Source organism: Erinaceus europaeus, chromosome 8 (assembly GCF_950295315.1).
Source record: "Erinaceus europaeus chromosome 8, mEriEur2.1, whole genome shotgun sequence".
NCBI lineage: Eukaryota > Metazoa > Chordata > Mammalia > Eulipotyphla > Erinaceidae > Erinaceus > Erinaceus europaeus.
The window spans coordinates 29,282,161-29,294,402 of record NC_080169.1 but is presented as its reverse complement, the minus strand read 5'-3'; the positions used below and the strand labels follow the sequence as shown (position 1 = coordinate 29,294,402).

Below are 12,242 nucleotides of genomic sequence, written 5' to 3'. Positions count from 1 at the left end.
CAGTTGTGGACATGTGCACAATTTCTCACCTCCCCATGATAGGTATCTGTAAAACACCTCCAACTTGGGTCTTTCCCTTCTAGATAGAATATCCTAGAAACTATCTAGGAACTGGAATCACATAAAGTTTCTGCACTGATCTAAAAAAAAAAAAAAAAACGTGCTTTTTGGTAAAACTCAGCAGTAGTTAAATCAATTGTTGAAGTAATAGTAAGCACAATCCCAGAAAGCTTTCCTGGTGAGGTTGAGAGATACCCCCTCTGTTACTACCATCTCAAGGTAGGAAAGTCCTGAAGCTCTAAGGAGTTTCTCTTTTAGACATTTCCTCTAGGGTTTACACTCTGAGTCCTTTTACTTCTCTGAGAAAAAAAAGTATCCACTTCAATTTCAAGGCAGCAAAACATTCTGTGCATTCCTATAGTTTGATACACAACAATTTAACCAGTTCAAAGAAATATCAGAGAAATGAGTTAATTTCATGACTTCAGTGTCAGTCAGTCTCTCTTGGTCTCAGAGTCGTTACCAGGAAAATGATATTTCAGCTTCTAAGAGTTTGATGAGTTTGGCACAACTGTTAACTTGGTTTCCTATTTCTCTGTTCTTGGCTAGTTTCAAAAACAACCACTTTTAAACCCAGGCTGAAATCTACCTTACTCTCAGATGCCTAATGTTTTTAAACAAGGTGAATCCTAACAGGAATAAGTCCTCATGTGTAAAAGATTGCTCTCCTAGCCTGACCCTCCTTTCCAGAGTTCTCATCCAGATGTTATTAAGTAAAGTCTTACTTGGTGAAGAGACAAATGACCACAGATGATTGGATCAGCTTGGTTATTCATTCCACAAGTATGTATTAAGTGTTTATTATGTACTACAGAGAGTAGTTCCATAAAAACCTGATCAACCTTTTAAATGCAAGAGGAGGTTCAGGGAGACTTACCTGAAGAAACGCAGTTATGTCTCCAATCTGATGAAAGAATAGTAAGAATAAGCTCTGAAGCAGCATTCAGGAGACCAAAGGTCCTTCATGGGAAAGAAGACAAAATAAAAGGATGAATGAGTGAATGAATGTGTGAGTCAATCAATCAACAAGCAAACAGAACAATGACCAAATAACCTGGCCTTGCCCTCAGTTACTTCCACTCTACCTCTTGTTGGGGTTCTTTCTCAATGAGTACATCTCTGTTGCCAGACACATGTGATTGCATTTTTTTTAATTTCTAAAAAAGGAAACACTGACAAAACCATAGGATAAAAGAGGTACAACTCTGCACAGTTCCCACCACCAGAATTCCATATCCCATTCCCTCTCCTGATAACTTTCCTATTCTTTATCCCTCTGGGAGCATGGACCCAGGATCATTATGGGGTGCAGAAGCTGGAAGGTCTGGCTTCTGTAATGGCTTCCCCGCTGAACATAGGCACTGGCAGGTCGATCCATACTCCCAGCCTGTCTCTCTCTTTCCCTAGTGGGGCAGGGTTCTGGGGAATTGGGGCTCCAGGACACACTGGTGGGGTTGTCTGCCCAGGGAAGTCTGGTTGGCATCATGCTAGCATCTGGAACCTAGTGGCTGAAAAGAGTTAACATATAAAGCCAAACAAATTATTGACTAGTCATGAAACTAAAGGCTGGAATATTGCAGATGAAGATTTGGCATCTTCATTTTGTAGATAGCTAGTAGGCCTATTTTAGTTATATTCCAAAGGGCCCATGACTAGACTAGTTTTTCCCTGAGCCAGAAATCTTATATGCAGGTGGACCCAAGTTGTTGTCTGGGATGTGATTGCATTTTATCAATCTGTAAAGCAGATGTGAGTGCTGGGCACCTTCCATTGTAATTTGAAAAGAATTCAGCAGTATTTATGTAAACATTTCCTTAGTTTCTACTGCATGAAATGAACTCATTCAGAAGAATCACTGCATTCAACTTCACACTAATTCACCATATTTTTTTCCAGTTGATAGCATTCTCCATTATCAACATAATTGAAATACTTCCTCAAAAATCACCACAGAAAAATTAGTTGTGTTTTGTTGTTTTAAAATAGGGTCCAGTAAATCTAAGATAGAATTTGACCATGTCTTTCTTCCATAAGGTGAAAATCCTCAAGGGAGATACGTTTACTGAGTAGAAAGAAGAAAAACTTTTGTCATTCCTGAGAAGGGGGGGGAGAAGGAGGGGAAAAAACCCTTAAATGTCACTACTGACTAATTCTATCTACTTTTGGAAGGCCCTGGGGGGTTTTAGGGTTTTCCATGTGGTAAATTAAATATTGACATTCCTTCAAAAGAAGAAAAAGAAGAGCAACAATAACAACAACAAGAGGAAGACAGACAGAAAAACAATGTACAGTCTTTGCCCTGTGGAACAACTATAATTAAAAGCTAGAAAGGGAAGGTAAATGGAGCTTGGAGGGTGGGGTTTGAAGGCAATTTGCAACTGCAGCCCCTACTTCCATTAGATATCACTCGACACAAGCATTTTTAAGGCCCATGAGTCAAGCATATCGCTCATCTGATAGCTTTTCCCAGATCATCATGAACCTGTCACATGTACCTTTTCAGCACTTGCCTTTCATGATGTGACAACTATCATTGACTAAATTTACACCTTCCTTAACACAGTGGATATGGTGAAGTCAGAGAGCCAGGTTTACTCCATGAGCCTACTTTAAAAGCTACTGAACCCATATGAATCCTAAGAAACAAGGCATTGCCAAAAGTCTGGAAGCATGGCTGTTGTTTAAAATGCCATTTATTTCTTGCAGGTTTTTGTTAGACAAGGAGTAGATCTAGGCAGTCGAGGAAATATGTCCTTTCTGTGGGTTTTCAGTTCCACTACATTTGTAAGGATTTATTACAACGACACTTGGTTTTTCCCTCAAATCAGGATGAAGACATTAGGTTAAAAACAAAATTTCACAATTGTGGTTCATTATGTGAATCTCTCCACTACTGTGTATAACTGTCATTTTCCATGATAAATGACTGCATAAAGAAAAATGAGTCTTGTGGTCTAGTAGATGGCTCAGTGGATAAAGCATTGTACTCTCAAGCAAGAGGCCCTGGGTTCGATCCCTGGCAGCATATGTACCAGAGTGGTGTCTGGTTCTTTCTCTCTCTCCTCCTATCTTTCTCATTAATAAATAGATAAAATATTTTTAAGTTTAATAAAGAAAAATAAGTCTTTGGGCTTTTTGCTCGGAAAAGGCCAAGGTGCAACATTCTTTGGTCATCCAGAATCTGGGTTCATCCGACAACAACTACCTCTAGCATGCCACCAAAGTTTGACCCCAGTGAGATCAAAGTTGTGTACCTGAGATGCACCAGTTGGGAAGTCAGTGCCACTTCAACCTTAGCCCCCAAAATTGGGCTGTTTGGCCTGCCTCCAAAAAAATTTGGTGATGACATTTTGCCAAGACTACTGGTGATTGGAAGGGTCTGAGGATGACAGTAAAACTGACCATCCAGCACTGACAAACCCAGTTTGAGGTGGTGCCTTCTACATCTGCCTTCATCATAAAAGCCCTGAGGGAACCACAAAGAAACAGAAAGAAGCAGAAAAATATTAATCACAAACTCAAAGGAGGATTTGACTGAACTTGGAGTAGGGCACCACAGTAAAAACCCTAGGTTGAGGGTGAGGGTGGATGTTCGGCTTCATGGGGCTGTGGTAGGGATGGGTGGGATGAGACACAGACTTCTGGTGGTGGGAATGGTGTTTATGTACACTCTTATTAATCTGTAGTCATATAAATCACTATTTAATACGAGAGGGGAAAAACTGATTGAATGTCTCAAACTTTTTAATGCACAGACCATTGGCTGAGTCTTTGATATATTGACTCTCTTAAGAGCTTAGACCAGGGAGAACAGAAGCAACTGGTGGCACAGCTATAAACAAATAATGTCAAAGGACATAAATTATGGTGATATGTATGATACAGCAAATCCTAACAAAGGGATATTTCAAAGTTAATCCAATTGCCAAACAATGTGATTATAGAAGTAACTACCTATTGTCTTCTTAAATCCTAAGACAGCAGGAACCTTCTGCTTCCTCTATAGAGCCTATATTTCCCTAGTCCTGGAACCTTTAGAGTGGAGCTCATTTTCCTGCATGCTTTTCTCAATTCATACCAAATGATATTGCATCTGCTAACCCCAACCTAATCAATGCAAGGAGTACCACCTCAGAATGCTTCAGTTCAGACTGTGTCCAGAGATGTCAGGCATGGAATGTCAACACTTCAGCCTCAATACTCAGCTGAGACCTTTCCTTTCATAAGATTCTCTAATTCCATTTCAGGAGGTTCACTTCCTAACAAAGTCCTAAAACCTAGATACAGATCAGGTCCCATGAGATACAGCATATGTTCACATGTATCTATAAATTAGGGCAAAATATATATCTGAAAGCAAAAGTACACAATCGTCTACAGTGAGTCAGTATGAAGTCCATAATGAAATAGTGTCTACTTAGACTTAGATACCCTCCTCACCTACTTCCTATTATACTTCCCTTGATCACTCCAAAGCTAACTTTATCAAAGCAAGGACTACAAAAGTTGAATAAAAGCAAGAGACTGGCATACTTTAACGATGACTCTTTAGTCACTAACAGGCCACCCCAGCAGCTGGGGCCCTATTTGGGGAGTCCTGAGATTCCCAAACAGATATGATGGGCCTAGACCTCGAATGAGTCCCTCTCTCCATTGTTACCAGTCATCTCTATCAGGAACAACAAAACAGAACCCTTTTGTGGGCCCCCATAGGACCTTGCCCTCAACTTGGATCAACAACAGTAGAGAATGATCCATCCTCCAAAGGGAGGATGGACAACATAATCTATGCTACACCTGAGGAAGATGGGTCCTGATATTGGGGCAGCTTGGAATGTTCCTACTCATGACCACAGAATGTGAGCTCATATCTAAAGGCATGCAGAGGTCAGATAGGCTCCTAAGCTGAATATGGGCCCCAGATCAGATGAAATCAATGGGATTGATAGTCAACAATATTTATACACCTTTCCCATATTAGGGAGCTACTCTCTTCCCTGATCCAGCTTTCTGGTCCTTTTTCCAGCCATGACATCATCTCACCACACAATAACTAGGATTCACCTGCATATCAGATTTCAGGCTCAGAGTAAAAACCAAAAAAAAAAAAAAAAAAAAAAAACTGGTATAGCTACAGGCCCTTTGGAATATAACTAAAATATGCCCACTAGCTATCTACAAAACGGACACACCCCCCCCAACTCTTCATCTGCACTACTCCAACCTTTAGTTTCATGATTAGTCAACAATTTGTTTGGCTTTATATGTTAACTTTCTTTTCAGCCACCAGGTTCCAGATGCTAGCATGATGCCAACCAGACTTCCCTGGGCAGACAACCCCACCAATAAAACCTGGAGCTCCACTTCCCCAGAACCCCACCCCACTAGGGAAAGAGAGAGACAGGCTGGGAGTATGGATTGACCTGTCAATGTCCATGTTCATCAGGGAAGCAATTACAGAAGCCAGACCTTCCACCTTCTGTATCCTACAATGACCTTGGGTCCATACTCCCAGAAGATTAAAGTAAAGTATAGGAAAACTATCTTTCAGTGGAGGGGATAGGATATGGAGTTCTGGTGGTGGGAATTGTGTGGAATTGTACCCCTCTTACCCTATGGTTTTGTCAGTGTTCCCTTTTTATCAATAAATAAATAAAAAGGAAAGGAAAAAAATATTAAGCACAGTGGAAACATCACTTTTGATGAAATTGTTAACATTCCTAATAAATGAGGCACCAGATCTTTAGACAAATCTCTGGGACCATCAAAGAAACCCTGGGGATGGTTCAATCTGTGGGCTGCAATGTTGATGGCTGCTACCCTCATGATATCATAGATGATAACAACAGTGGCATTGTGGAATGCCTAACTAGTTAAGTATTACAAAGGAGGGGGCTGGGCGGTGGTGCAGGCGATTAAGTGTACTCCTCTCAAAGCACAAGAACCACAGTGCAAGTGGGTCGCTTCACAAGCAGTTTTGCAGGTTTGCAGGTGTCTTTGTCTCCCCTTCTCTGTCTTCCTCTCCTTTCTCGAATTCTCTCTGTCCTATCCAACAACAACAACAACAACAACAGCTATAACAACAATAACAATAATAACAATAATAAGGGCAACAAAATGGGGGAAATGACCTCAGGAGCTGTGGATTTGTAGTGCAGGCACTGAGCCCCAGTGATAACCCTCGAGGCAAAAAAAAAAAAAATTACGAAGGAAGATGCCTCAATAAAGGATTATCTGAAATTGTAAAAGAAGTAGAAGGAAGAGAGGAGTAAAGAAAGAAACAAAGAGAAAGAAAAAAAAGAAAGAAAAAATAAGTAAGCACAGCAATGCATATGCTATAGAATTCTCAAGAGTATACTTTCAGGGATCATTTCTATAGTTTGTTACTAGAATTCTTGCTGCTTTACTTTCTCCTACCTGCTCCCACAAAAGACATCCATTAGCTAGCATACTTCTGAAAGGTGACCTTCAGGCTATATAAATCTGTCCTGAAACCCAGATTGTTTTGCTCAAGTGCCTAGAAGTAAAATTCAACTTTTTTGCACCTTCCATTCCATCAATATCCATGAAGGAACACTTATCTCACCATGACTAAAATTAATGGTTTTTGGTTTTTTGGTGTATTGCACCAAAGTAGAAGACTCTGGGGGTGGAGGAGGCAGTTCAGATCATGGAACATGATGGCAGAGGAGGACCTAGAGGGGTTGAATTATTATATGAAAATCTGAGAAATGTTACACATGTACTAGCTACTGTATTCTACTGTTAACTATAAACCATTAATCTCCCAATAAAGAAAAATAGATAAATAAATAAATAAAACAGAAAAAAACTTAATGTTCTCCCCTGAGCTAGAAAGAATATATTAATATATGTAAAATATGTTTTCTTTATCCTTCATTCAAAAGGTAAATGTTTTAAGGACATTAAAAATTCCAGTAGTGGATAAGGGCAAGAGAGGCATACTTCAGTGATGGCTCTTTGGTCACTACCATGCCACCCCATCACACAGGGCCCAAGTAAGGGAGTCCTGGGATTCCCACACAAACATGATGGGCCTAGACCTCTAACAGAGCCCTCTCTCCACTGTCACTGGTTATCTGCATCAGAAACAACATAATGGGCCCCTTCGTGGGCCCCTATAGGACCTTTCTCTCATTGTGGATCAACAACAGTAGGGTCAGCCCCATTCTCTGAAGGGAGGTTGGGCAACATACTCTACCACTCAAGGAAGATGGGTTCTGACATTACTGCAGCCTAGAATGTTCCTAGCCATGATCATAGAATGAGAGCTCAGACCTACAGACATGTAGAGGTTACACAGGCTCCTACAATGAATATGGGTACCAGATCAAATCAGTGGGGTTTACAGTTAATGTTATTTATATATTTTTTCCCATATTTGTGAGCTACTCTCTTCCCTGATGCAGCTTTCTAGTCCTTTTTCCAACTCTGACACCATCTCCCCAGATAATACCTTGGGTCTGCCTGCATGTTAGCTGATAGGCTCAGGCAAAAACTAGTAAAGTCATGGGCCCCTTGGCATATACCTAATATAGACCTACTACTTTTATCCAAAATGGAGACTCCAAATCTCATTTGCAATATTCTTGCATTTAGGTTCATGGATAGTCAACAATATGGCTTTATATGTTGTCGTTTTTCAGCTACCAGGTTCCAGATGCTACCATGATGCCAACCTGGCTTCCCTGGGAAGATGACCTCACCAATGTGTCCTGGAGCCCCGCCTCCCCAGAGCCCTGCCCCACTAGGGAAAGAGAGAGACAGGCTGGGAGTATGGATCGACCTGCCAATGCCCATGTTCAGTTGAGAAGCAATTACAGAAGCCAGACCTTCCAGCTTCTGCACCCCATAATGATCCTGGGTCCATGCTCCCAGAGTGATAAAGAATAGGAAAGCTTTCAAGGGAGGGAAGGGATACGGTGTTCAGGAGGCAGGAACTGTGTAAAATTGTATCCCTCTTATCCTATAGTCTTGTCAGTATTTCCATTTTATAAATAAAGAAATAAATAAATAAATAAATAAATAAAAATTCCAGTAGTATTATTGGGAGAAAAATTTTATTCCTGTGGCTAAAAAACACATTAGCTAATGATGATGGCATAATAGTGGAATTTTGCAAGATAGTAATAGAGGGTTTTACAACATCTTAAATTTCAAACACAACATTGATAAATAAAACCCTGGAAATGAAACCTATAAATTTCATTTCCGCATACTTTAAAAATTCACTGATCATTTACACAGTTAAAAAATAATGCAAAGCAGGGAGTTGGGCAGTAGTGCAGTGGGTTAAGCACAGGTGGCACAAAGTGCAAGGACCAAAGTAAGGATCCTGATTCAAGTCCCGGCTCCGCACCTGTGGGGGAGTAGCTTCACAGGCGGTGAAGCAGGTTTGCAGGTGTCTCTCTTTCTCTCTCCCTCTGTCTCCCCCCCCCATTTCTCTCTGTCCTGTCCAACAACAATGACATTAATAACAACAACAATAATAACTACAACAATAAAACAAGGCCAACAAAAGGGAATAAATAAATAAATAAATAATGCAAAGCAAGTTTGCAGAAAATTATGGAGGTGAAAGTATACTGACTTCCTAAGAACTGTCATAAAAACCCCACCTCCCACCTACACAACTTCTGAGTCACAAGTAGTCTGTCCTTAGTATTAAAAAAATGTGACCTATATCCTGATGGGTGAGATGGCTGAACACATGCCATTCCACATACCCCATACCACATGAGATCAACAAGGACAATAAGGTAGAACTCCAAGAATGATGGAGTGATGCTTTGGCATCTCCCCCTCTTTTTTTTTCTTTCTCTCATAAAAATATACAATAGAACAATCAGATAAAGCTATTTCAGCAGTGTATAGAGTAATGAAAACCCTGAATTCATTCCCTGGAAACTCACAATAAATAAAAATAAAAAACTGTTATTTCAGCAGATAATTTTTAATACACTCAAGTCTAAGACAAATCAACTTTCCTTTTCCTCCTAGATTTTAAATAGAGACAGACAGACACACGAAGGAGATAGCATAAGGAACTGAGGACTCCTGCCAACCTTGACTAGGGCCCTGCTCCTACCTTGCCCCATAGTACTCCAACTTGGTACTGACGTCAAACAAGCTTCCTGGATTCTGGATGTGAACAGGAAGCAAATTCCTCACGAGCCATTAAAGTGTCCACTAGTTACTCAAAAGAAACCCTTAAAATCTACTTGCCAATATGGGTCATTCTGAACTAACAGGATGGCTGTCACTCTAAGTTAGTGAAAACCTCCTTTATTCTTTAATGTAATTGATGGGAGAATTTAAAAAAAATTTTTTTAATTACTTTCAAATTCATAGTATGACTAAGAATTAGCAAAGGACTATTTTGTGGCAGTCTCTTGATTGGTGACTAGGTTAGAGACTTTTAGTGAATGAAGTAATTCAAAGAATGCAGCCATTCATTAAGTTCTAAAATATCCAAGTAGAGTTTTGAAGTCATTTATTCTTTTAGGCCTTTGTTTATATATTTAGTCTTTCATATACATAGATAAAATTCTACTCCCATTTCAACAATAGCAAGGGTATGTGATTGCCCAATGTGAATTATTTTCACTGTCCACTATATCATAATTAGGTCATGACCTCTAGAGTACTGATTGCATGTAGGACTTTAAGAAGGAAAAGCTAAGAAAACTGCTCCAGTAGAAAGGGACAACTGATGATCTGTGAGAACAGAGTAAAGCACAGAGCAATAGTGTCAGCACAGCTCTCTAGGCATGTACAAGGAATAAGAGGACCCCCATGAAAAGAATTCAAGAGGCTGCAGTGTGAGATCAGAATCCCTGGGCAGATGGCCACAACAATGTGTCCCGGAGCCCCGCTTCCCCAGAACCTTGCCTGCCCCATTAGGGAAAGAGAGAGGCAGGCTGGGAGTTTGGATTGACCTGTCAATACCCATGTTCAGCGGGGAAGCAGTTACAGAAGCCAGACCTTCCACCTTCTGCACCCCATAATGACCCTGGGTCCATACTCCCAGAGGGATAAAGAATAGGAGGGCTATCAGGGGAGGAGATGGGATACAGAGTTCAGGTGGTGGGAATTGTGTGGAATTGTACCCCTCTTATCCTATGGTCTTGTCAGTATTTCCATTTTATAAATAAAAATTAAAAAAAAACACAGCAGCTGCCACTATAACTATTGTGCCTTCACACATACACAGGTTTACTTACTCCTATGTCAGATTCTTCTCTCTTGAGCACAACTACCTGAAGAAGTTGATATGTCGACTCATAATTCAGAATCCCAACACCAATACCCAAATTCTCTGACTCATGAAAGGCAAAAATCAAAATCCCAATATGCCCCCTTTCAGAGTAAGTAAGATGCAGAGGAGTAAGGTTTCATGTAAACAATTTTACAAATTCAGAGAGAAGACATGACTTGGCTAGAATTTGAAGTTAGTAAGTGGAATTTGTAGTTCCATTTAAAGAATTAAAGATTTGTGTTTATAACTCCCTCGTTTTCATTGAAGTGATATTATGAAAATAATTCTTAAAAAAACTACCCTACGATGCCAAAGTAATTTAAATTTGATACTTCATTCACAGGTGTGGACAGAGTGAAATACCAGACAACAAGGAGATTAGTGAAAAAGTCACACTGGACACGTTATGATTGGGCCCTCCTCAATCGCTATCGAACAGGCCATGGCCGGTGCGCCGCTATGTTCCATCGCTGGGGAGCCAGAGATGACCCGAACTGCCCCTGCGGCTCCAGACAGACTATGACCCACATAGTCAACGACTGCCACCTCTCCAGATTCAAAGGAGGTCTCAAAACTTTACATCAGGCTCAACCTGATGCTGTTGACTGGCTATGGAAAAAGGGCAAACGCTAGAAGAAGAAGAACTGGACAATGAGACACTCATGCAGGTATGCATGTACACCACCAATACCTGCAAACCTTTTCAAGGTTCAGCTGTCAGAATACTTAGAAGGTGAGTTTATATACTCTGGGTAGGAGACAGGACAACTTTTCTCTGGGAAAACTAAATGTCCCAAGAGACGCCTGTCATATACCTTGCATATAAACTAATATTTAAAGATCTTCCAATGGAAAGAATTAGAGACCTGTCAAATCTCACTTCAGAAAAGCCCACCAGCTAATAAGCTCCATATGTACAAAATTTCCTAACTACATTTAAATGTCTCTCCCTTAACAATAAGTAACCAAGGGTCAGCCAATACTTCATTTTGATAGTGCACTGCTTTGCCATGTCTGTGAACCACTTTCAAACCTGGCCCCTACTGCACTGAAAGAAGAGTCAATGCTGTGAATCTCTCTCAATTTCTTTTTCTTTCTTTCTCTCTCTCTCTCTCTCTCTCCCCCTCCGTCCCTCCCTTCTCCATATCTCTTTCTCAAAAACAAACAAAAACCAAGACTTCGGGTGTCGGGCTGTAGTGCAGCGGGTTAAGCACAGGTGGCACAAAGCCCAAGGACCAGCGGAAGGATCCCGGCTCCCCACCTGCAGGGGAGTCGCTTCACAGGCGGTGAAGCAGGTCTCTATGTGTCTATCTTTCTCTCCCTCTCTCTGTCTTCCCCTCCTCTCTCCATTTCTCTGTTTGTCCTTTCCAACAACAATGACATCAATAACAGCAACAATAATAACGACAGCAATAAAAAATAAAAACAAGGGCAACAAAAGGGAATAAATAAATAAATATTAAAAAAAAAAAAAAACCAAGATTTCTGAGTAAATACACATCCTTGAAAGAAACCAATAAACCAAATTTATAGAAGGAAAAAATTCAGGGGGAAGTAAATAAATGAGTGGAATATTAGAAAAATATTGTAAGTTAATAGTAATTTCCTCAGAGCAGGAAAGGATGATATAGTATTCATTCAAGACACTAGGATTATTTGTTGGCTTATGACCACCACTGTTATTGCCGAGTTCAGCTCCTGCAAAATACCACTGTTTGGGGCATCTGTTTTCTTCTTCCTGTTTTGATAGAGGATGAAAGACAGGAAGAGAGAAACAAAGAGAATGAAGAAGCACTGTAGCACTGCTTTGCCACTTGTGAACCTTCCCCCACTCAGGCGGGGACCAAAGGTTTGAACTCAGATGTTACATATGGTAACATGTGCATTCTCCCTGGTGTTGCTA

The 12,242-nt window shown here is 40.5% G+C and overlaps 1 long non-coding RNA gene and 2 pseudogenes across 1 annotated transcript in view; 2 read left to right on the top strand and 1 right to left on the bottom strand.

Moving 5' to 3' along the window:
* Positions 1–695: 695 nt before the first annotated feature.
* The window catches only part of LOC132539770 (uncharacterized), a 110,959-nt gene continuing 99,412 nt past the window's right edge, over positions 696–12,242 (bottom strand). Inside the window, exon 4 of the long non-coding RNA XR_009551070.1 lies at positions 696–1,020. This is a non-coding gene — a long non-coding RNA (uncharacterized LOC132539770). The remainder of the gene's footprint in view (positions 1,021–12,242) is intronic.
* On the top strand, positions 3,204–5,937 carry LOC107522559 (large ribosomal subunit protein uL11-like; annotated as a pseudogene).
* Positions 6,409–6,523, top strand: LOC132539992 (small nucleolar RNA U3; annotated as a pseudogene).